Source organism: Pezoporus wallicus, unplaced genomic scaffold (genome assembly GCF_028554395.1).
Source record: "Pezoporus wallicus isolate ANWC-B61680 ecotype Strahan unplaced genomic scaffold, APGP_CSIRO_Pwel_v1 contig_6484, whole genome shotgun sequence".
NCBI lineage: Eukaryota > Metazoa > Chordata > Aves > Psittaciformes > Psittacidae > Pezoporus > Pezoporus wallicus.
Genome location: NW_026638903.1, coordinates 3,031,989 through 3,057,448, shown reverse-complemented (window position 1 = coordinate 3,057,448; position 25,460 = coordinate 3,031,989). Strand labels below are relative to the sequence as shown.

The 25,460-nt window shown below is 38.5% G+C and overlaps 1 long non-coding RNA gene across 1 annotated transcript in view; it reads right to left on the bottom strand.

Moving 5' to 3' along the window:
- LOC130601222 (uncharacterized) overlaps positions 1-9,397 on the bottom strand; it is an 85,385-nt gene extending 75,988 nt beyond the window's left edge. The window contains exon 1 of the long non-coding RNA XR_008972625.1: positions 9,262-9,397. This is a non-coding gene — a long non-coding RNA (uncharacterized LOC130601222). The remainder of the gene's footprint in view (positions 1-9,261) is intronic.
- Between the last annotated feature and the right edge of the window lie 16,063 nt (positions 9,398-25,460).

Sequence of the window (25,460 nt, the reverse complement as noted above, 5' to 3'; positions counted from 1 at the left end):
TGTTACTGTACTAATTAACCACCTGCAGTATAGAGGGATGAAAAATTAAAATGTTTTTGCGGGGCAGAGGAAACAAGTTTGAGGGCAAGAACTGCAAACTAAGCAAACAAATTAATATGGAAATGTTCTTACAGAAAAATTATGAAGAAAACCAGATGACGGTTCCAAAACATTAACTAAGTACATTTGACAATGTCCTGCTCATCCAAAACCATGCATTATAAAGGCTGCAGTCATGGTATTTCTTCCACCACCAGAAAAGTAGAGAGAATCCTGTGAGAAAGCTATTCCCATTGTTCCTGAATCACATGTTATAAATATGTATCTCCTACTTCAGCTGACTATCCAACCCAAAAAATGAACAAGGACTTACCTCAGAACTTCTCCTGAAATTTCTATATAAGGTATATCAGACAAAATTGTTATAAACAATGGCATAGACACATGAGTGCAGGATAACAAGTTTGTCAGTATTTTACACTGAATTCCTCTTCCCTGACTGGTTGTCCCTTCAGCTGCCTCACCTCTGCTGCATGGTAAGAATATGTAGATAGGAGCTGCCAAACAGCATCTGACTTGCCAAACAGTCCATTTCCTTCCATACTCAACTGTGTATACCTGATAGTTCATTTCTAAAGATCTCTGGAAGAACTGCTCTAGAATTGTCACCAAGAAGCTTAGTGGAGATATACAGAGCTGACTCCATTCATTTAGAAAAACAAAATAAAACACAACACACACAAAAAGTCAACTGAAACCAAACAAATAAAAAGCTGCTTTCATTCACGTAAACTTCATCTGAGGTCCGTGGGAGAAAATGATTTTGGCTTATCACTTATTCGAATGTTAAGAATAGCAAACAAATATTGAGCTGTTTGAGAAAAATAACACTTGCACACTCCATCCAGTCAACCATAAACAGAAATAAATGCTTTAAGATATGAAGTGCCTTTGTATTTGGATGGAGCAGAAAGGCTTTCACATAACATGCTATGCTGAAAGTTGAAGCTTCAGTAGTTCAGCCTGCTTGTTCTTGTTGCAACTGTATGAAAGGCAGATCCTAGCTAGAAGAGCTCTTCTGCTAAAATAAACAACCCTCAACTGAGCACTCACAGAAATAAAACAATGTCAAGTTCTCTATAATTTTAAGAATTTATAACACTGAATTGCGACACGGAAATGGGACTACAAGGAATTTGATAAACAGCCCAAAAGTAGTCTAGTGCAAGAAAACCACATGGTCAGATAGTGATTTACAGCATAAGTTTACACATCTCCCATCAGAGAATGTAGGATCTGTACTAGATGTACTACTTTCCATCTCCAGCAGTGGAACCACACTGCTATTACAAAGATAAAACAGTTCTGGATGCTCCATCTCCCTGATGCTGATATTATCAGTTTATTGGTTTGCACTAGAAGAATCCTCTGATTAATCACATGCAATATTGTTTTCCTTTGTAAGAGCTACTCTTAATATATAGCCCAAAGCGGGATCAGAGATAAAGAGTGAAGATCCTTTCTGCAGGTTGGATAGTGGGTTGCTACTGAAATAACTCTAAAAGACAAATGCAAGTGGGAAAAACAAAAATCTTACCATTGTCATCTTAAATGCAAAAGTCTTAGTTAAGTGGTGAACTTACTTTCTTGTCACAGGCTTGTCTAGCATTATTATGGAATGTGTTACAACACATTAATAAAGGCTACCTAATGTTTTGAAGCTTTGGAGAGAATTAAAGGAAATAAAATCAAAAAGTCAACATTGATCTAACTCCTCCAGTTTTAACATGAGCAGGGGCAGACCCTGAGTATCCACTACTCCAAATGAGATAAATTAAAAACAAAGAAATTATTACAAACTTGTAAGAGTTATCTTAACTGAATTTTTACAGTTAGAAAAAGGCCTGTTTCCGGAATATAATACACAAAAAATATCATTTTATACTAATTCTTTAAGGTAATGTTTTGAATGTTGACAGGAAAAGAGCTTTTTCCAGATGAAACACCATGGGGAAAAAAAGATCAAATATAAATTTGGGAATGCATACAGAAATGCTGATGTGTCATGAAGTGCTCATTTTGTATTCCTTTTCTCCTCCTTGTGAACTTGGGGGTAAGCAAATTTCTTAATAATAAACCAATTCTTTCAAAAAAAAAACAAAAAACCACTGAAATTTACTCAAGTATTATATCTGTTCACCAGCAATGTCAGGAAATCTTTTAATCCATACTAGAACTTCTTTTGATCTAAGTGCTGCCCAGTAGTAATGATTTCAGTGGTTTCCTATGAAAGATGGGAGACAAGCTGGACAGAGCACTCACAATTCTTCTTAACCATCATGATAATGTGAACTCAAAGGACTTGTTTCCAGAGCTGACTGCTCTGTCAGTACTTAGAAGTACTAACTTGTAAAGTACTTTGCTAAAAAATAAAAAAGGGGAGGGGGTGGGGAAGATGGACACACCATGGAAGAAGTCTATGAAATAACTGTGGTAGTTCTTAACTTACTTGAACTTAGCCTATGGCTCTTGGGAACAAGTTAGCACAGTTTCATATCTACCCTAGAAGAGAGTAATGGAAACACTGAACTCTAAACCAAAATCAGTAAGAGGAAGACTGATTACAAGTTAATGTATAATAAAAATAATGAAAGTTATGAAACACTTGCAAACAGCATTGAGCTGATAGCTCTTTGCTAAACACTCTGTAAACCATGCTCTGATCTAAGACAACTGTAAAACATGGAAAGATTGAAATGCAACTCCACCAAAATCCATGTGAGCACTGCTAATCACATCTGTGCTCACACTCCTATTTTGCCACAATACAACTGAGAGCAGAAGCTGGCCTGCTTCCTTTACATCATATTCTTAAGGAGTTAGGATAAATAATATTGTGTCTCCCACAACACTATTTGATGCAATTTGAAGAAAGTGTGGATTGCTACTACAAGATGTGTTTTAGGTGTTCTCGTCAAAGTTATCGTATGTCCATTTCCAGAACAATTTACAGTAATTTTGAGTTTCAACAAAAAACCTCAGTCATTAGAATTTAAAAATAATTTTGCTAATGACCAAACATGCAATAAAACTATACTTTTCTCCCAGTCCTGAAGAAGAATTCTTACAATGTTTGGCATTAAATTCCAGTGGTTTAGTGATTTCCTCATAATACAAGGCAGTTTAAACATTAATGAAGCTAAAAAAATTTGTCGCTATACATCTTTTTTGTGCAGAAGAGGAAAGAATTTATTAATGATGTAAGATAGCAAAAATATGTATAGTATTAGAACTGTTTCATTGTGTAGCTGCAAAATGAGCAATATCTGTGAAATAAAGTGTAACACCTATGTGGTAGAGACAGAAACATGAACATTTTTATTCAAATTCTGTTTCACTCCCTTTTTAACTTCAGTGTCACTGGGCCAAATATTTCCTTTGATCAGAAGTATATTTTCCCAAGGATGCTATATTTCTTTTGAAACAGAGCACAAATTATCTTTTTAAAATAAAAAACACAATATAATCTTTTGGAGGAGAGTTTTAAAAGAATATGTATTACAGCCAAAATGTGTGCCACTTGGCTGCATTAAATAAACTTTCAGGAAACTTATTTAAAAGAAAAATATTCAAAAGGCACACACAGAATGCATAATACTGCCACCAAGCACACTCTGGTGGAACTGAAGACAAGTCTTATTTAATCTTCAGTCAAATGTTAGAAGTTAAGACTTCCATGTCTTATCTCGGTTATTTTTCAGAAATGCACAAACCCTAGATCTGAATACAATGACACTTTATCAGCTTTGATCATCCCCTGGGCCAATGCCTCAATCTCTTGAACACAGATGAACTGAAACCCGGCTAACGAACTCTTGCACAATTTCACTTGCATGAAAACTTACTCAGTATTTTTGTACAATATAGTTAGGAACCTGAGAAGATCTCTAATTGAATCAATTCCCTGCTTGAAGAAGGGTTAGCCATGAGGTCAGAGCAGTCTGCTCGCGGCTTTATCCACTTGATTCTTGAAAGTCTCCAAGGCTGAAGCCTGCACAACCTCAACAGATAACCAGCTCCACTGCCACTGATTGTTCTTGCATGGAAAATTTTTTTACTCATTTCCAGACACAACCTCCCTTCTTTCATCTTAGGCCTATTGTCTGCTGTCCTCCCACTACTGTGAAGAGCCTGGTTCACCTTCTTAATAACCTCCCCACAGGTACTGGAAAGTGTTGTCTGTTAGGCTCCCCAGGATGAACAAGACTGGTTCCTGCAGTCTCTCTGAAAACGCAAGTGCTACAGCCCTTAAGACAACTTAGCGGCCACAGCCTACTACTGGTTCACATTCAGTTTGCTGTCTAGCAAGACTCTGCCATTGCTTTTTAGCAGAACTGCTTCCCCAGCAAGTGAATCCCCATCCTTCAGATGTTAGTATGGCTTATGCTATATCATATACCTAGAAAAACATCCAATCTTTCAGTAAACACTGCCAAGAGTCACTCTGTTAAAGTATGTTGGGTTTTTTTTCTGTTTTGATATGGTAAGCATCAACATCAGCTAGTGAATGCCAGTGGAAGTCCAGAGCTTCCACAAATACAGGAATTCCGTAAATACAGGAGATAAATGATGCAACTGTAGGCTGTATTGATTGATCTAATACTAGCAGCTTTTGACTGCATTCCCTTTTCATTGATGGACACGATACTAAACACAATCAGCTGAGCCAAGATGCACACAAAATGGCATTAGTTACAGAATCACAGAATAGTTTGGGTTGGAAAAGACCTTAAGGACCTTAAGATTGAAACCTCTAGTTTCAACCCCCTGCCATGGGCAGGGATGCCTCACACTAGACCATGTTGCCCAAGTTCCCATCCAGCCTGGCCTTGAATACTGCCAGGGATGGAGCATTTAAGACTTATTTGGCCAACCTGTTCCAGTGCCTCACCACCCTTCTTCCTTATATCTAAATTGAACATCCCCTGTTTAAGTTTAAACCCATTACCCCTTGTCCTATTGCTACAGTCCCTGATGAAGGGTCCCTCTCCAGCATCTCTGTAGGCCCCCTTCAGATATTGGAAGGCTGCTATGAGGTCTAATTCTTTTGATACAGAACATGCTGTATAAAAAGTATGGTTTGTAGGGTTGGTTTTGTTTGTTTGTTTCTTGTTTCAATCCTACCTCTATCAAATAACGTGCTAAAGAATGAACCTTGGCATACAGGAGGAAATGTTGAGGTAGGCATTTTTCTCTTAAATGTGCTCCATCAACACGCACATTCAGGCCTTAATGTATGCTTATCTAGAATGCAGTATCTGCACTTTCAAAATAGATCCTGATTTTGTATCCTACATTGGATTGGCATACAATAGTTTTGTAGCCAAACCATCTGACTGGCCCTAATCTACAAGTGCAAATCTGAAAGACAGTATCAGTCAGATTCTTGGTATACTGAGAAAACAAACGTAATTGATCTGGCCCTTTGAAAACTGTTCACTCTCTCCCCTTACTCTTCCTTCCAGGTTTGTGAATCTTTAGTGTACAGAAAACCAACCAACCAACCAACCAACCAACCAAAAAAAAAACCCCAACAACCTATACCACCAACACAAAAACCAAACAAAAATGCTCTATAAAAACTACAACATTGTCACATCTAATTCTTTAAAAGGCAAATCTGCTGGAAAGGCTTTGGATAAATCTTACGATGATGGGAAGAATGACAGAAGACACAATGCTGCTCAAAGCCATAGGTTAATAGAATACACTACCGGTCAAATGGAGAAATTGTTTGTGTCTTTGGTCCTACAATCAGATAAGATGAAAGAATATATTTACATGAGGGCTGTGTAGGTTTAAAGAAATTTACCTGTAGGCTGTTCAAAACATTTATATATCAACAAACATCACAACAAAACCCCCAAATGTTAACTTTCACCTCATGAGGTTACTGCAGCTGTATTATCGCACTTTACCTTAGGAGGTCTCCCTCTAATTCTTTCAGGTTTGTGTTTTAAAAAAAAATAAATGTTGACACCCTGACCTTGATAGCTAATCTTCACCATGCTACCTAAATGTTTGGGACCCTCCTCCTTTGATAATACAGCCAAATAGCATGCAGCCACCTACCAGAGCTGTTGCTGTGACGCTACAGAAATCATTTATTTGCAAAGGTTCAACCTTCCAATCTATTCAGGGTGATAATTTCTGCATCCCCCACTAACACATTCAGCCACATTATTTTAGCTCAGTTACATTCAGGGCAAACTAGGAGTCATCACTTAGCTTCTTTATGGAACAAATGAAGGAATTTTGGCTTATCTCCTTTTAAGAGGCCTAGAGTGAAATGCCACCTCTGTTAATAAGGGTTTTTTTGCCATATACTCTGTATGCTGAAACAAATTTAATATAATAGAAGACTCACTGAAGAGCGAATGTGCACAGTTCCCAGAAGTTTGGTAAAACAATCTATGCAAGTCTAAGGTACCTTCATGAAGCACATTCCCTTACAAACAGTTCTATTGCACTAGAGGTGTAGCCATAACATCAAGTAAAGCAAAAACCTGATACAGATTTTGAAAAGCACAGGATGCCTCAAACAATTCTTGGAAGCTCATGGCAAATGAATTTGGACATTCTGGGGCAAGAATGGAGCAAGAGAGCTAGAGCACTGAAGTGTCCCTTGAAAAAATAACTTTATTTTTAATAGGCAGATGGAAACTGAAAGGTTGGTCATTGTTTCTAGTCATAGGAACGTGAAAACCCTTCCTGCCACACTATCCACACTGAATTTACTGTCCAGCCTGGCAGTGTGCCCTGAAATCCAGTTAATCCTATGTGGACCTAATCAAATTTCCCACAGATATTTTGGCAAAGTTTTCATCTACTAAAAATCTCATTAGGGAAGATAAGTGATCCAGTAACTAGAAAATCACAGGTGCTTTAATAAACATAAGCATAGGTCTAATACTTTATTTTATGTATTGGTATGTTTATTTAATACTGTAATAAAGTGCTTTAACATTCATTGAAGGAAAGAACTAAAAAACTTCTTTAATTCTCTTATTCTAGAAGTATAAAAGGCAAGGCTAGCCTTGAGTCTGCAGTATAGTAGGACACATGATCAGTGCACACAAACAGCTTGATCTTTAGAAGGGACTGAGTTTATAGAAGTAGCCACTGATTTTAAAAGAACCTACAGAAAGCTCAGCAATTTTGAGAGAGTAAGAACAGTTTAATCATCACATAATGGGTACTATTCACTTTCTAATTTCTGAAAATCTTGACCTAGATTTCTCTAAATACAAACCCATCTGATTGTTTAGATGTTAGCTGAGTAGAATTCCAGTTTGCGTACATCTTTTAATCAACTGAATCATTACTATGTGCCATAACTAAACCAACTACATAAACATTGCAGTAACTTGTACCATTGCTTTACTTGTTACCCATGTTACCGTTACTTCATGAAGCTTTCCTAAAAGCACACAGTAATCTTGTCAGAACTGAAACTCATTTCTTAATGACAACTTTAAAAATACATTGAGTGCTGCAGAAATAACAAAATAACATGACATTTTTTTCCTCAATCAGTTGCAATAATGTAGAATTGCCCTACCTAATAGCAACATGATACCTGTAACAAAATTAGCCAGTCCTTTCTCCAGCTTGACAGTTTTAAGTATCACCAAGGTTAGGCAGCTACTTCTACCACCTAACAGACATTCAAGTTGATGGGCAATTGATTTGTAAGCCTCTTTCTAAAAAGACAAAACCAAATAAAGTTGAATGCAACTAAGTATCTGGGGAGTTGATACTAGATGATCTTTAAGGTCCCCTCCAACCCAAAACATTCTATGATTCTGATAAGCTCAGTACTACATTAAAAAAAAAACAAACAACAAAAACCAAAACCCAAAACCAAAAATACCACTCATGGTAAAGAGAACAGAAGAAGATAAGGAAGGAAAGGTTACTCTGAATCTATCTTAAGTCTTCATAATCTTTCCCATCATAAATATCTTGTGACTCGAGAGCTATTTACAGTGATCATAGCATATATATATTCAGATATTAAAATATTGACACAAGAGTCTAACACTGAGAGTCAAGTCAGGATATTGAGAGAAGTTCCCAGATTTTATAAGCATCTTATACCTCTTTGTCCACTGACCAGTTTGGCCCTTTAGTGCAAGAAGCAGCATATATCATATCGCCTCTCTGTTACCTTCACTACAAACTTGCTTATCTCAACTCTGTGAACTCAGGTTCTCATTCATTTTTCTGTCTGGTTTTAAATCAGTATGTACCTCTAACCTCACCCTTGATTTCATACCAGTCCTTGCCCCCTTCCTGTTCTTTCTAACTTCCTCCACTCACTAATGTTCCAATATGATATAGGTTTTACTCATATATTACGACAAAAAAAAAATACAGGCCCAGATGCCTTGTGTAGGGACACACAGAAATACAGAATTCGTGTATTCCAGATGGGTACAAAGGTCTCTTTCACCTGCAGGAGCCAGTGTCTGGACACTGTGCCATCCATTCTCAGTGCCCTGAAAGCAATGAATGAGTTAAAATGAACAATGAGTAATTTTACACAGAAACCACCAGGAATGCATATTTCTACTGGTTTGTCTTTTTGGATACATTTGCCTTTTGAGAATACCAGTTGGGAAAATTGTTTAGAACTCAGACACAGGGAACAATAAAACTGCTCTAAAGTGCTAGAAAGTCAGTGTGTAGATGGAACATGTTACAGCTGCGTCAACGAAAAGCTGAGTAGCTCAGCACAATGGAAACTTAGGAGGATTCCAGAGCTGAGATCTAGTAGACATTTGAAATAAAAAGGAAGTTCAATCCCAGAGTAAACAAACAACTTCTAGGATCAAGGGCTGCTTCTTCATAGCTCTCCCTTCTTAGAAAATGAAACAGCAGCCTTTGTATCTCACTGCTATAAAAATTCTTCCAAAAGACAAAGTGAGACCTAGTAGTAACTAATGTAACAGTGATTGTACAGTAACTGTGACTGTAACTGGAATAATTCAGAGATTAAGGAACACACACAGTAGAAAAATCTTTACATAACTAAATATTTAAAGAAAAAACCCCAACAAATAAATCCATCACTATTTCTCCTGTAAACGCGATCCAGCTTCCTTTTTCTCCCTCTCTCCTCTTCTCCCCAAAGAGCAAAAACCTATTCTACAATGCCTTCTGAAAGCTGTCTGCCTGCTATCCTCACTGCCCACCTACCGTAAGGAGCAGCTCCTCCCACCTGCACATAAAAGCCAAGTGCATGCTACTAGCAGCAGATCAGAGCACTTTCTCAGTCCTCCACTGTTTTGAGCCAGTGATCTTCTCTCCTTGGATCTTGTATACTCAAGGTAAGATTACTGCTACTTCAGGTTTCTGATCTAACCAGCTATTGTGAGGAAGTCTCAATGTGAACTCCAGCACTGCCTTGCTGGGTGGTGCTGCTGGCTTCCACCCCCCACCCCCCCCCCCCCCGCTTTCTTTTTTTTTTTTTCAGATGTAGTGTCATCTGACATTTAAGTTAGTAATAGTCTGTTGGTTTAGCAATGAAATAAAAACAGACCTTGATGGGAAACTGTGTGGCTGGAAAAAGGTCTCTCCGTTTTTGATTGATTTTAAGAAATCAGTATACCCAGATCAAATCTAACAATTCATTACCCCTCTTAGTAGTCTCCTTCTCAGTCCAGCCAAAGTTATCAAATAAACTACACTCTAAAGCTTCCTTAAATTCTGGTTGAGGGGAGGGGAAAAACAGAAAGGGAGGAAAAAAAAAAAAAACAACACCCCCCCCCCAAAAAAAAAACCACTTAGAGCTAATTTAAGGAAGGAATTGGTTTTTATTACTATTTACTAGGCAGCTTGAGAGAATTTTGTGACTGAAGTGTATCTTCACAGGTTTCATTGCCTTTATAAAAAGTCTGATGAAGCTTAAGCCCTCACAGAAGTACAGTAATTAGGCTGATGGAATTCACTATCTGGCACCAAACAGTTTTAAAGTACACATTTCACAAGCAAAGTTCTGTTTCTTGGAACAACAGACCTTGTGTGTCTATGAAATTTCTAGATCAGTTTGAATTATATTTTATCTACAGTTGCCTACATAGGCATTCCTAATGCTAGAAGAAGGAATAGTTAAGTGCCTCAGAGACAGCTACTGGAACGGTTGAAACAAAGTGTGATTTCATAACTGTATTTGCACTTTATTCATCTGTCCATCCTCAGAGATTAACCTACTTGTGAATAGTCCCAGTTTCTCACATTGTGTGAGTCACTGCACTTTTAACACACAGTCACCTGTTTAAAGAAATTCCATCACAGAAATCCTAATCCTAGAATGCCTCTCTCCAGTGCTCAGAGAGGAGGAAAAGTATGAACTACTGAAAGCAAGTAGTGAATGCTGTCTCTAAATTGTTCTTTTGTACACTATGTAATACATTCTGCAGTTGAGTGATATTTTCTTCTTGGTAGGCAAACAATGCTCTTTCTAAATTGACTTTTTTTTTTGCTCTTCCCCAAATAAAGTCTTTTCTAAAAATAAATTATGTCCACATATAGCTGTACTCACATCAGCTGCAACATTTTAAGCTACAGTACTGTATAACAGCAAAACTCTGCTCAAATTGCCTTTTCCTGCTTATTTTATCTAAAAGTTTTTCTTTATTTTGCATGTTACCTATTGTAAATAATGGGGGGAAAAAAAAAACACTGAAAATGCTGCCTTCAACTAATTTCCTGGAAGATTACATAAGTATTAAAAAAAAAAAACAACAACAAACCCAAAAACAAACAAAAAAAACCCCCGACACAACAAACCACCACAAATGCAACTATTAAAGAAAAAAAAAAGTGCAGTGCTTTCTAAAGCAGGCTTACAGTAAAACTATTTTTGCATCCAGGTAAACCATATAAACTGACCTTAAGAGACAGGAATAGCAGTTGTTTTCCTCATAACTCTTGTCTTATCTCTAAGCTACAAAATTTCATTCCTTAGTTAATATCTTATTTTCATAGCAAACCTACCTTCCATCTTTATAAACACCCCTCTTGTAAAACACAGATATGTGATTTTAAAGTGTAATGCATACAGAATTTAAGTCTACAATCTGGCAATAAGGCCTCACTGTTCACGCAGTATTTTAATCTATCAGATAAATCAAAATCTCTAACAGAGCAATTTTCAAGGAAAGAAAAACCCCAACACATTAAAAATTGCATTTGTCATTATACACAAGAAATGTGTATATAGCAAAATACCTTTTATTAAAGCCTGCTCTGAAATTTGATGTGCTGGCATCTGCAAAATGGATTGCAGGACATATTAAAAAAACCTTATTCAAAGGAACGTGTTTAATTACGATCAGAATCTCCTCTGAGCAATTTCTCTCTTAGGCTGAGTAGATAATTCAGCTTAGCATCACTCTACAGCAGGGGATGAAGGGAAACTGCACCCAGCAGGTCTCCAAGAGAACTTAGATGTCTAGGAATGCATTTATTGACTTCTGTGCTGATCTGTAACTCCTTTTTATAAGATCAACGCATACAGATACTAAGATAAAAATACTGTCATCTTAAAATACTGCTACAACTGCGATCAAAAAAAAAAAAAAGAAAAAGCAGAAGAACAAGGAGTTTAGATTTTTTTTGAGTAATGACCATAACACTTTAAAAAAGCAAAAGGTAGAGACTGTACTATTTTTTCAGCCACAGACCAGTTCAGAATTAAGCAGGTATGCTCAGCCATTTCTCCTGGCAGTTGCACTTAGGTTCTTTAAGTGTGCATTTAGCCACTTAAGTTATACTGGTGGCACTTAAGCCACTAGTACAACTCCAACTGCTGTCAAAAGTGTTATACTAGGTATTTAGACACACAGGATAAACACATCACTGTCTGCTTATCTCTCCATAGGCCTGCCAATACCACTGCTTGTGAGACATTCTGATCTTCATGAATTTATTTGCCTCTCTGTGAAGCAAAAACACATTTTTCTCTGACCATACTGATATTAAATACATGGACAGTTTTTCTTATGGTCACAGTGAAAATACATGGTAGAGAGTCAGATTTAGCTTCCAGGTTTCAGTCTAGCACTTCAATCCATGCTTCGTTTTGTATTCAGCCTTATAAAGCACACCCCTTTGCAGCTGGTCTGTCTTTGCAAGACTCTTTAGGGCTGAAGGAGCAGGGAGAATTCCAGTGCCAAATCTTGAGAGGTAATTTCCTCCTAACACTTTTGAACTTCCTATGAAACCCTTTACAAACCCATAATAGGATTTGCCAATCATTCTTGGAGGTGGTAAATAATCAATCAACCAAATGACCACCTCTTTTTTATCCTCTGTGGTTAAAGGAGACCAGTTCACTCTTGGAAGGATAAGCAAACTGAGGTCCACTGCTATGAACCAGAAACAGTGGGCAACATCTGACTAAGAATTCAGTCTTGGTAACTCAGTAGCAGCAAAGAGCTCAAAGAAAATCTCTTTACTGCTTAAGCAAAGTTATTCATGTAGGTCTTGTATGAAACATTGAATAGATTCTAAAAATTGTCCTGTCACTACCTACCATAGAAGGTAGCACAATTTTTATACATTCATGAGCATATCTACAAGGCAGAAATTTCTGTTTATTGTACGTCTTTCCATATATCTCAGGGAAGGAAAGATTAAATTTTATCCTTGAAACTTTAAAATATCGCTGTATTTTCCCTTGCTATTTTTGCCTTTCAGTTATTCTACGCTGAGCATTCTTTCTTTCTACAGGGAGATAATTTTTACTTTTCACTAGAGTCAAATTTCTAAAAGAGCAGTGATTCAATTGAGTTATTGTAGCAAGGAACAAGAAAAGACAAAAAGCGTTAGAGATGGTTCTATCTGATTAAAACCAACAAGTACCTGTATTTGAATGTACAAAAGTTTCTTACTTTTGCCATTTACATTTTCTAGAGTTTTGTGCAAGTGATGTTGCTTTTTTTGTGGCATTCCGTCCAGAAAGTGAGATCTATTATTTATACTAACAGAATTCTCCTTCAGCAAAAGTTGTGGAGCGATGTGTGTTTAAAAATATATTGGTGCGTCCTGGTTCTGAAGCTTTTTGTGGGTCTTGTGCAATAACTGTGCCTATTCTCTGTACACATCAGTAAACAATTGTGTTTGGTCTCTCTGTACTCCTGAAATGTTGGATGTGTTTCTGTAATTGTCTTGGTGTGTAATGAATTTAATGTCTCGTAATTGCACTGCAGGGGATTAATATCACGATGTAGTCTAGGGGCATCTTTTGGTGATTAAAACAACTTCATGCAAGTCCGTATTTTATAGCAAAAGCAAGATGAATGTAAGCATGTTTGTTCTTGAATGGCAGGTGAAACTGTTGAGGGGTGACTTGTAACAGACCCTTTTCAAAAGTGAGTGAGAGTCAGTGCCCTCTCTTGGTTAGAAAAACATATATAAAGCAGCCCTATGAGAGCGTTTATCAGTTCCCTCTGCTGGCTACAAAGCCTATAGCCAGATGAGCAGCTGTGTTTGCGGAGGCGAAGGTCTTAAATTCTATTCCCAGTGCTGCTTGCATGCTGTAAACTGATGACTGTGGTGTCTGTGCACGTAAGTGGACATCATTCTTTATAGGGTCTCATCAACAACTACACTGAGTTCAACATGAGGGCATTCAAAAGTAATATGGAATTCCTGGGAGGTAAGAAACTTTCCACTTAGGATTTAAGAAGCATGCTAGCAGCTATGCCATTCATAATACCAAGCAGCTAGAGTATCCTTCTGTTACACACCATATGCACATCTTGGGCTTTCCACCTCTCCAAGAAAAGTGTGTATGTGTTCATTACACTGAGTTTAAGAGACAGCTGGCCAGTTGTGACAACATTCTCGGCAATCCCAAATTGTAACACTTCAGAATGTCAGCTTCTGAGAACTCCACATTTACAAAAAAAAATCAGATGAATGATTCCAGCAAGAAGACATCAACTCAAAAAACCACCACAAAATCCCCTAAACACTTCCCTAAAAAAATAAAATCACAAAAATCACAAACCAAAACAAAAAGAACCTAAAAAAGTTCTTTTCCATTCTTGTAGGGAAAGGCCTATATAATCTGGTTATGCAGCTGGAGAAACAGGTCATACAATTTATGCAGTCATTCTGAAATAAAGCTGAGATGAAAAAAAGATACTCCAGACTTAAGAAAGAATTTCTATTTTAAATAGATATCCATAGTACTGAAAATAACATACTCCTGGATCACAGGTATGCTAGTTCACTTCAGTTCCTAAGTATCCATCACAGCAACATATAGGATACACATAACGTATTCTGTTAAAGGGAGAATGAGTCATAACTTGACATACTAGATATCAAAGCTATATTAAAAGCCAGATTTCTGAAACATCTGCAGCATATGTTTCCTGCTGACTAAAAAAGCAGCTACTCTTTCCAGACCAACATACTGCTGCATTCTTCTCTCTGAAAGGAAAGAAAGAAGTGGACAGTAGCTCACTGTGGGCTTGCCTAGGGAACTTCAAGCAGTGCATTTGGCCATTTTCACAATTTAAAATTCCAGACAGCAAAATAAGTTTCTAACAAAACCCAGTGTTATGATGTGAAACAACACCATATATATAAAATACACTACAGCCCCTGAAATGGAGATGCTTACACTGTCTCTTAATTACTCGACATAATTTCCAAAGGGACAGATTGGAAGATGGCAAAGCCCCAGGGACACACACCAAATACTATCCACTTACCACTGGTAGATTTCTTCAGTCAAGTCTGCTTATCCCAGCACATGACTTACCTCTGTTTTGCCCTTCCATTATTCCCACCATGTGTGGAGCTCCCGTGAATGCAGAATATCACAACAAGGCTCTTCTATGTAGCAAAGAAACCAGAAACTCTCTTTCAGCATGCCTTAAAAAAAGAAAAAAACACCACACACAAAAAAAACCCGCTCAGCTATTTCCCAGAATTTCTTTGTAAATGAATTAGGTGATCTTAGAACAACTCTCAGTTGATGAACAGGAATATAAAACACATAACTAGGACCCTTATTGGCAAATCTCAGCAAAAAGTCAAGAGGTAGTTACTTAAGGTCAATGTTGAGCAATAAAAGAAGACTTGTAAGGGAAGTTTATGTTGCCAGTATTGATATATTTGTCACACTTTAGATAAAAAAGCAAATAAGCGATGAGTAGTTAAGCAAGTACATCCCACAAGCACTAGCATTCACACAAAACGTATTTTAGAAAATGAAGGAAAAAAGAGAACACTCAGTACTTATTTCCTTTCAGTCAGTGGCTTGAACTGAATTTACCATAGTAGCACATCACATTGTTTGCTGCAGAAAAATGCAAAGCTTAGGCCTTTAGGAGTAAGTCTCTTGTGCTTTACTGGTTCCAAAGATGTCAGTGCTTGTCAAAGTGTTTTTGAAATAAAATCAAAACCATGTTAATAAAATGAACTTTCCAAGACAATGCTGGCCAAAACTGATTCTAAGATTTCTTTTCAGTAATAAACTGCCTCTGTGGTTGCTGAGTTGATAGGGAGAAGGATTTAAAGGGCCAAAGCCAAGTTCTGGTCAACTTAGGATAAAAAAAGAGCGCTCAAACAGAGCACAAGCTCTCCAATGAATGGAAAGACTTTTGCTGAGGGTGGGCAGAGCTTAGCAAAATCTAGCTGTGTGTTCAAAAACAGCTGTAATCATTATTTGGCTTCATTCAAATGTATTCCAAGACTGAAATACTTGTGGGTACAATTTCTGATATGCTGCTGTAGATTACTGGACAAGACTCAGTACTATAATACAGAATTCACAGGCTGAATGTCAGTTCACAAGAGCTACCCTGCCTATTTATTAAGTTGTAATTCTCAACACAAATTAACAAGGCAACAACTGGAAGGATTCTGTCCCATTCTATTCCAGCCTTCTGGTTGAATAGCTCCAAAAATATGCTCTGGTGATGAATGAAGGTGCTCATGATATTACTGAGTTCTTACTCTGCATACAAGTTACATGCAAGTCTGGGCAGTAAGATCTCCAGAGTGATTTTCTGTATGTGCATATAGGTGAAGATGCAGCAGTGATTTCTGTCTTCCACAAAAGAAAAGGTGCAGTAGTTGGATGTTCTGTGCCTGTTACAGGAATTCCTGCTCTTCTCCAGTTCCAACCAGCATAGCTCAGTTTAGCAGGTTGATGCCAGTAAGTCCAAACAGGGGTTTTCTTAGTTCTTATGCTTAGGAACTCCTACAGGCTATTATTATCTTTTGGAGATCTGGGCATAACTTACTACATCAGGAAACATGGAAAGTTTTACGACTGTTCCTTGAGCTTGCATTACTAGCCTCAGCTAAAAACACTGTTCATACTATCCTGGAAATAAAGAAAACTGTTTAATATTAAAGATTGCTGCTTGATTAAAGACTCATTTCAGCAGTAATTTTTTTATTTTTGTACTGCTATAAAATTATCAGATGGCTTTAAAGTTGTAGTTTAAAGTAATTCCACTTGGCTCAGTTGTCTTTTGTAATATCACCTTCATTGCATTTCACTTCTAGATTGCTTTTAAGCAAGTTGCAATACTCAGTATCTAAAATCCAAGCTACCAGTTAGTTTTGGCATGTGATTCTTATGGCATTATCTCTGTTCCACAGTCAGGGCAAGAAAGCTCTTAGATTCAGATTTCAAGAACAAACTCCAGCCCTACACTGAGTTCAGAATTCACTTGCAATGAGTATCTTATTCTTTTTGAAACACCCTTTTTTCAACATCACATCTGTCACTCATATGCTGAATGCTCTCAAGAACACAGTACAAAAGGAAACACAAGCAAAGCAAATTCAATTTGTGACTGCTGAGAGACATTTTCTCTGCTACATGTGATTTTGACTTTCTACTGTTTAACTCATGAAAATCAGTGTTTAAAAAATAAGTGAACAGAAACCTTTTTGGAGAGGCACTGGCACGGTTGCCCAGAGAAGCTGTGGCTTGCCCCATCCCTGGCAGTGTTCAAGGCCAGGTTGGACGGGGCTTGGAGCAACCTGCTCTAGTGAAAGGTGTCCTTGCCCATGGCAGGGGGTTGGAACTGGGTGATCTTAAGGTCCTTTCCAACCCAGACAGTTCTGTGATTCTGTGATTCAATGCTCCATTCATCAACCATATTTTGAGAGCTGGAATTTTAACTTGATGGACCCTCAAAACACACAGCCTTACCCTTCAAAATGACTGCATCCATGACACAGCTGCTTCCTCAGCTCCCACCAGAGATGAAGCCGAGTAACTTGGTGTTTTCAGGGGCACTCAACACCACAGACCACCACAGGTTTTGCTGCTCATGACACAACAACACTTCCTTCCTGCCACCAAAGATGATGAGGGAAAATATTTTTGCTTGCTCAACTGCTCATAAGTCTGTGAGACCAGAAAAACATGAACTGTTGTACCTGATGCCGAAAAGCTGTCAAGATACCAGGGTTTTTTGTCAGTGAATTCAATTTAGTTATAATGTTGTGTTCTACTTTAAAAAAAAAAACAAACCCCAAAACCCCCATTTTTGTTTAGAACGCTGTAAAAGAAGCGGCTGTTAGGCACCTGAGCCAGTAACGGCCACGGCGCGAACCCGCGTTAGCCCAGCCCGAGCTGGGCCGCGCCATCGCCACTGCAACCCTGAAGGAAGGTGCCGTAGCTCGACGGGGTGGTGACGGCTCACCCTTGCTGGGCTGCAAGCAAGGCCTGGGCCAAGGGCAGCTGTGGTTAGGGGCTCCTCGTCAGCCAGGCAGGGCCCCTCATGTTGTGGTTTCACTCTAACGCTAATACCATTTCTGCACATAGGCAGTCAGAAAGTTGATTGAAAGTCTGCACCTCATTGCCAAAGGAGAGGCAAGGGTTGGGAAGAGCAGAAATTCCCCACAGCCCAGTCAGCTGAGGAGCATTTACGGAAACACAATGCGTTTGAGGTTTCTTGGGTTTCAGAGATGCAGCCTGGGGGCTTTGCTTCTGCGTGCCAGCCCTCAGTGCCCATTTGAGAAGGATCTGGGTAGCATTAGCTTGCACAGATGTGGACAGTGCTGGAAGGCTAAAAAGGAGGGGGGGAAGGAGGGAAGAGGGAGAGCCCCCACTCTCAGCTGGAATGAAAATGTTGCATCATGTGAGGGGAGGCTGCTTAGAAAGAGAAGGAAGGCTGCTCCAGTGTGCACCATGGGAGGCTTGGGACCTTTCAGATTTCCCCATCTGGAAGCAAAGTTGAGGCCACTGTAAGTTAAATATATATATAAATGTCCATTTTGAAGTTAGTGTTCCCTGGTCTTAAAACAAAAACAACCCCAAACACCTGCGAAAAAAATATTACTGTATGTGCCTATCTAGTATAAGGAGAGTAACCAATCTTGTGAAGTTGAAATTCTAACAGTCTAAAACTACCCCAGAATACCAAGTGCCTTAGTGGGAATGGAAAGGAATATCATGTGAGGAAAGAAAATTATAAAATTACTGTACCCAACAGGCAGGGAGTTCAGAAGGCAAACAGCTGAATGGAACAGCTTTATCTTTTTTTTTTTTTTTTCAATATATTCTCCCTGTCCTACTTTGTTTAACACAAAGGTTTTTCAGGGTGAGTCTTTTTGACTTTGTTACATCCCCTAGCATGGCAGAGCCCTGACTCATGAACAAGGGTTTAAGATGAAGAGCAGCAGCTCCTGAACCTGAAGACTTGCAAATTGTACATAGAGTGAAGCTGACTCTTGGACTCCTACTCCAGCCCCTTTAACACACTTGCTTACACAGATGATTGGTATGTCTGGAAAGATGTTACACTGCATACGCCTCACCTCCCTCTCCTGGCTGCAGAAGCATCCAAGTACATCACATACAGTAGATTAATGAATTTATCCTTACAAGGACTCTGGCAACATCACTTTCATTTAGAGGAAATTGAGGCACAGAGAAAGTTCCTGGTGTAGCATTTCAAGAGATCACTTCTGGCCAGATTCTCAGGTGTCTTCCCATCATGATGGGGGCTAGTTGGAGATCTTGGTTCCCATCTGGGCACCTTAATGAGAACCAGATTTTCATGACTCCTCAGCACCCAGTAGCGCTCTCAATGACACCAGCAGCCAAATTTTCAGAAAAGTTCTTTTGATCATCTGGTCACTGCCTCAGTGGAAGCAGAGAGCTTTTGAAAAATCTGATCCTGTTTGTGGGTGCTGAGCACTTTTCAAAATTCTTAAGTGACCTGGCCAAGGATGCAGACTAAAATCTAAGTAGAAACCACTTTGCCTAATCCCTAGGCCAGTGATTTAACCACAGGCGTATCCTTCCATCTTCAGCAAAGAAAGAACAGACACTAGTTGGGTCAGGAATCAAAATGCAGATAACTGCCAGTACCCCTGCCTGCCAAGAAAAATGCCCAGATACTTGTGGGCAAACCAGACAGCCACATTTTGGTACTTTCCTGAGAAAGGATTATTTCTCATGGCAGTGCCAGAGTCTGGCAACCTGGATTATGCTCTTTCCAGATGTACCTATTTCTTTCTGGGCTAATGCTCTTGTGAACATGCCCTCACACAGGCACACCCTCCCCATTTTTCAGGAAAAATAGCTATCCAAACACTGTACTGTCTCCATTATCCTTAAAGAGCCAGGCATGCTTGGGCAAGACAAGGCTATTTTGTGTAACGATTAAACAGCAGTGGTCACGTCAGTGAAGATTCTTGTTTTAATTGAATGTTTCATTCATTTCTGAACATAAGCAACCACTTAGCTGCAGTTGTGCTAGATGCAGAGGAGGAAACACATGCTATTCTTGGCTGGACTTCACCTCTGTGGGAAGCAGCAGCCTCCTTGCAACAGCCTCTGTAGGCGGCATGATTTAGCTCCATTAGAGATTGTCCTAAAGCTCAAGTAAGGACCTGCCTGTAGATTCTGAGTAACCCGAATTACTCGAATGTGTGCAAGACCCCCAAAACCCAGGCTGGATCCTGTATTTTGTGCTCTGTTTGCGTGAGCTCTATTTGCAAACAACAGTTTCCAAAGCCGTGAGCTCAAGGCTAGCTTAGAAGTTACTCTTCAGGCTGACCATATCTTCAGCTGCCTCTCGAGATGCTGACCTCTGTGTTGCTCAGCATCAACTTGTCAGACTACCACAGGACTCCCAGCTTGGAATCCAGTTTTCATTAAGTGATCTCTGTCTCACCTCTGTCCCCAGCTTGCAGACCACCTCCTGAGTTAGTAACTGACCAGTCTGGTAATGGGAAGATAAGGCACACAGTCACTAGTGTGTTATAAGGGAGCACAGATATCATGTGATAACTATAGAACAAAAATGTTTACAGAGAAAAATAGTTTTGTAAAACATCTCAGACTAAGCTGTTTCTGAGGGTTGAGCTCAAGCTATATAAGCCAAAAAATGCAGCTGTATCATTTCTAGCTACAGCCAGAAACAGCTAAATGCACTTTGACTGGGGGGGGGGGTTAGGAGCAGAGAAGATGCTCTTCAAACAGTGGTTCACATCTAGAAGCAAGTGTGAAATCTGTTTTCTGCTCTATTGGGTCTATACCTGTAGTAACACAAGGCAAGTGATGGCTGTGGTTTGTGTTTCAATAGTTGAATGACAGTGCTTTCACTTGATTCTGACGTCTGCTGCAGTAATTATTGCAGTAACAGCTCTAGTCAGAAGCTGGATTTCAGAGCAATACCCCTGTCAAATATTACAGCCTCAGCTTTACAAACAGAAAAACTGAGGCAGAAAGGGATGAGATCATGCAGCTTGTTTATGCAGATAGTTAATTGCACATGCTTTAGTGTTCCTTGTGACCTAAAAAGTAATAGGGAATATCACTGAAAGAACTTGGATCCTGATTAACGATTTTGTACACCTCCATGTTTTTGTCAGCAAATTTTTAACTACAACTTCTCACTTTTTCCATCCTGCAGATTTTTGTTTATTTTAATTCTCCTGTCCTTGGAAGAAGCCAAGGCATTTCTATGAAAAAGCTAGGGTCGGCTGAGGGCTCAGGTCAAGAAGTCTGTCTTGGGTGTCACCTCCTCTGAACTCAAGGTCTTCATCTGCAGAGTAGCAAGGTGATGAGGACACATCCTGCTGGTAAAGGACTAGGAGATGTGGCGCTGGAGTAGAGGTATCAGAAGGGGCCTATGGAAGAGCCTAGCATGCTCAACAGTCCAGCCTGATGTGCCTTTGAAGCAGAGCTAATGGGCATTTCAGAGCTGGCAGGAAAGGGTGTAGACATTATCAAAGATTGATATGCAAAAGATCAATCCTTCTATACAACTGGCTTACTCTGGAGCCAAGGTCTTCCATTGTGGGGCTGTTGCATTTTCCTTCTAGGCTTAGATACCCTAACACTAATTTTTCCTCCTGGTCTTATGTGTAGTTTAGGGCTTATGTCTTTGGTATTAATGAGATAGCACAGAGACTTAAAGGTGGGATACTCAACTCCCAGGTAATCAATCTCATTATGAGATACTGTTACTCTGGTAAGGTTATGTTTCTGTCTCATTTTGTCTAGAAATGCATTCCTAGAAATGAGAGATGTTTCCTTTTACAACTAATACTTGTATTTCTGCCAAAAAGCTGTAGCTTTGAATCAGCATACTCTGAGAAAAGGCTCTGCTTAGAAATTACTGCTTATTTCTTTGGGAAATAATTGGAATCACTTATTAAGTATAAAGACTTAGAAGCGGGGAGAAAAAAAAAAAAAATCCACATTCAGGAGAGGACAGTCAGTACTTCCCAAATCATTCTTCTCTTTGTTCCCATGAAAATGGTCACTTGAAGTCACTGCCTACTGACATAGTCTTATAAGAACTTGGGTATCATTCTTAGACAAGCGTTAGAGAAAACTACTTCTGGAAACTACACAGTTCAGTCTCCCTAAACAGAAAAGTTTTATGATCTTTACAGATTCACCAGTGACAAAGCAAAACACCTTTCAAGCCCGACTGAATTCACACAGCTAAATAAATCACTTTTTAAGTGTTTAAATGTCGCTGTGAAAGTGAAGAGATGAAATGTGCTGTATATCATCTCTACAAAACCAAAAGCAGTTATATTATAAATAAACAGAGTTTGCTTGGTATTAAGGACATAGGAAATTCCATTCAAGAACAGACAAATGGCACATCTTGTCTGGTATCCTGCATCTGGCACAGGCCTATAACAGATGCTTAAAATACTTGGCTCTCTTGGTCTCCCCTGTTCCACCTACCACCGATGTTATAAATCACAGTTTTCCTAACCTCTGGTGAGAGTTTCTTTCCTGCTTGCTTGTATAATGTGGGAGGTGGAAACACAGGCCAGGGGAATACATATTTGCCCTATGTGATACTTATTACAGTGGCTGGTACTGAATTTGCTTGAACTGTGGTTCTAGCTGTTTCAGAACATATATGGAATTACCAACTGTATTGCCTATGTAGGCTGTGTAGCCTAGGACTATGCTTAGCTATAGAGAAAGGAGGGAGCAAACCCCTTCTTACCCTCATTTGCACGTAGCCAGCAAGTCTGCCTACCACTAGCCTGTTATTAATAAGTTGCCTTCCTAATTGTTCCCTACTACTCAACGACATACATACCCTGGTATGGCTTTTTTTGTACTTCTGTAATTCAATGCATGATGAATAAAAATAAGAGTTTATCATTTATCAAGCAGAGCTTACTTTCATCCTTATCAAAAGATGTTATCAAAACATGCTTCATCTACGCAGCAGGTCGCTTCCCACAGACCGTGTCCCTTTATTTTTTTAGTCTCATTCATAACAGACATTAAATTTAATGGTACAATTGTTAAGGGCCTATAAAACACACAAATGAAAAATCTGAACCTTTCCATTTGAAAAGTTAAAGTGTAATTACATTACACCTTCTCTGTGCTCCCCTGTGAAATATAACAGCATTTTAAAAAGGCTAGAGAAAACCTATGACTATAGGCAACTACCATATAAGGTCCTTTAACATGGCATCTTACAGGAACAACAGAAAGACAGGCAGACGTAGAAAATATGATACCTCATGTCTAAACTATATTGTTAAAAATTTGAATTTGAAGGAAAAAAAAATTGTGTCACTCAGTTTAAGCATATCATCTCTACAGTTGCTGAGCACTGCTCTTGGAGAATGACCTAATACATCTTTACATATTAATAAGGGAAAACTGAATCCTGATGGTGTGCCTAGGCTGTTGGAATATAGTTGCAGATGTCAGCTTTCTCCATTCTCAAGATTTTTTTGATTTTGGTTCCATCGTACTGAATATAACATTCAAAGGTCTGAATCTAGAGCAGACCTTTGATCTAGCTACCCTGAATTTGTACCCACAAAAACCAAGATTTTGCAATATCAATCTGCTTGAAAGAATGGACACATTAAAGCTACTGTAGTACCTAGCAGAAGTTTGCATCTTTTAACATTTTCCAAATCAACCATACATTCAGTGATGGTCAGGCTCAGTACTAGCAGAAGCTGTGACTTTTTGTACTTCTCTCCTGTTGTACAAGGGGAATCGCTCTCAGAATATCCATCTTATTTCAGTCAGGAACAGAAGTAGAGGTTTTTCAGGGCAGACAAATGAGTCAGCCACTTCTTCCAAATAAATGGAAATGGTGTTCCAAGTTTCCTAGACAGCTTTAAAAACTACACAGAGAAATTCAGCTGCTTAATATATTGTGTTCTACACCTCACATTTAAGAGAACACAAAAGCACATGCTTTTTATTCCAGATACAAGTTGTTGTACACAGCAGTCCAAAACCATCTCATTTTGTCTCTGTCCTTGACATGCATGCTACTCATCATGCTTGTGCCATTCCCAAGGACAAAAGCAGCACTCTCCAGAGTAAAGAGCAGCAGCTGAGGTTCCCAGACTGCCACGAGTATCCTAAATAATACTGCCTGAATGTCTGATTGCATTTGCCCTTTTGTACAATAAGGATGTTAATATTTTGCTTTCTGAGGAGAACCTTGATTAATATACCAGTGACAAAAAAAGGCACAAGTTTCAAGTTTAATTGTACAGTAAAATATAACATCTATATGGATAAACAACTAAAAGTAGATATATAAAACTGTAAAAATAATTTCTTTACTGCACACCTTGCCTTAACAAGAAACATAACTCCTTCCTCCCTCAGGAAAGCTGAATACACTGACTCATGTCTTTGTTTAAGTGTCATGGTAAATTTGTTCTCTTATAACATGTAGTAGTTTAGCTTTGAACTTTTGATTTTTGGAAAAGGCAGAGTGGAAAAATGTTTTCATGGGAGAAGACTACACATTCCAGAGCTGCCGACTGTTACTCGGAGGGGGAGGAGGGGAGAACTGGACAACTTAGGTTTTAGGCTTTGGTTGATGCAACTTGTTGCCTGGTATTTTGTAATCAACCAAAGAGTTTACACTGTACAGTGAAATATTTGATTTCTCTCTCATTTTTTCCAGTTTTTGCATATTCAAAACTCTCAACAAGCTTGAAACAGAGAAGAATTAGCCTTGTGTGAATAGAAATAGTGATCCTTTGTAATATAAAGTAGTCCAAAGAGAAAATAATTCAGTTTACTGTAAATTACAGAGCTATGCAGACAATGTTACTCATAAAAGTAAACCAGAACAAAATGTGAACCCTTCATGATGTCTTTGCAACCTAAGCAAGTTTTAAACAGTTCTCCTCTGCTGCTTCATGTTTATTTAATGTATTAACATTTGATTATGTAAAAAAATAAAATAGGTTAATAAAAAAACTTTATGTAGCTTATCTATTCATGTAAAGTGAAAAATATGTCCTGAATATTTTGAAGAGTATTAACACACATGCTTTTTTCCTTTCTCTTCCTACAAAGAGAAGAAAACACATATCGTCAGAACCCGTTTGATACTCAGCACTGTTATGATCTCTTCATTACTGGATGTTGAGTTTGGATGTCAGAACTGGTAGTGAAGTACTCTCCTATTAAGCTGAGGTAATTTTCTTCATACAGTTGAATTGTTTAAAGCATTACAGAAGATGCCCTTCCACTCACCTATTCCAATAAAAACATTCCTGGGCAGAACATTGTATCTTGCAATATAGAGTCATTTGATGTGAAAGACATGAGAACTGATGCTTTTGTTAACAGTGCATTCATTACTATAAATTTAGCAAGACCACATTATTTAAGATGACCACACTTCACTAGGTTTGGAAAGCAAATGCAAGTGTAATCTCCTTTCACTTCATAGTGGGAATAGTGACATGATAGATGCAACATCCTGGATTCATGGCCTATGGAAAGACAACCATTATAGATATGTCAGAGATTGCATTCTTTGCTGCATTGGCATTAAGAGCTAAAGTCTTTGAGGACAAGAGAGTATAATCAATGAAAATGTCTAATGCTGAAACAATGCAAGTTAACAAGTCTTTCAAAGTTTCAT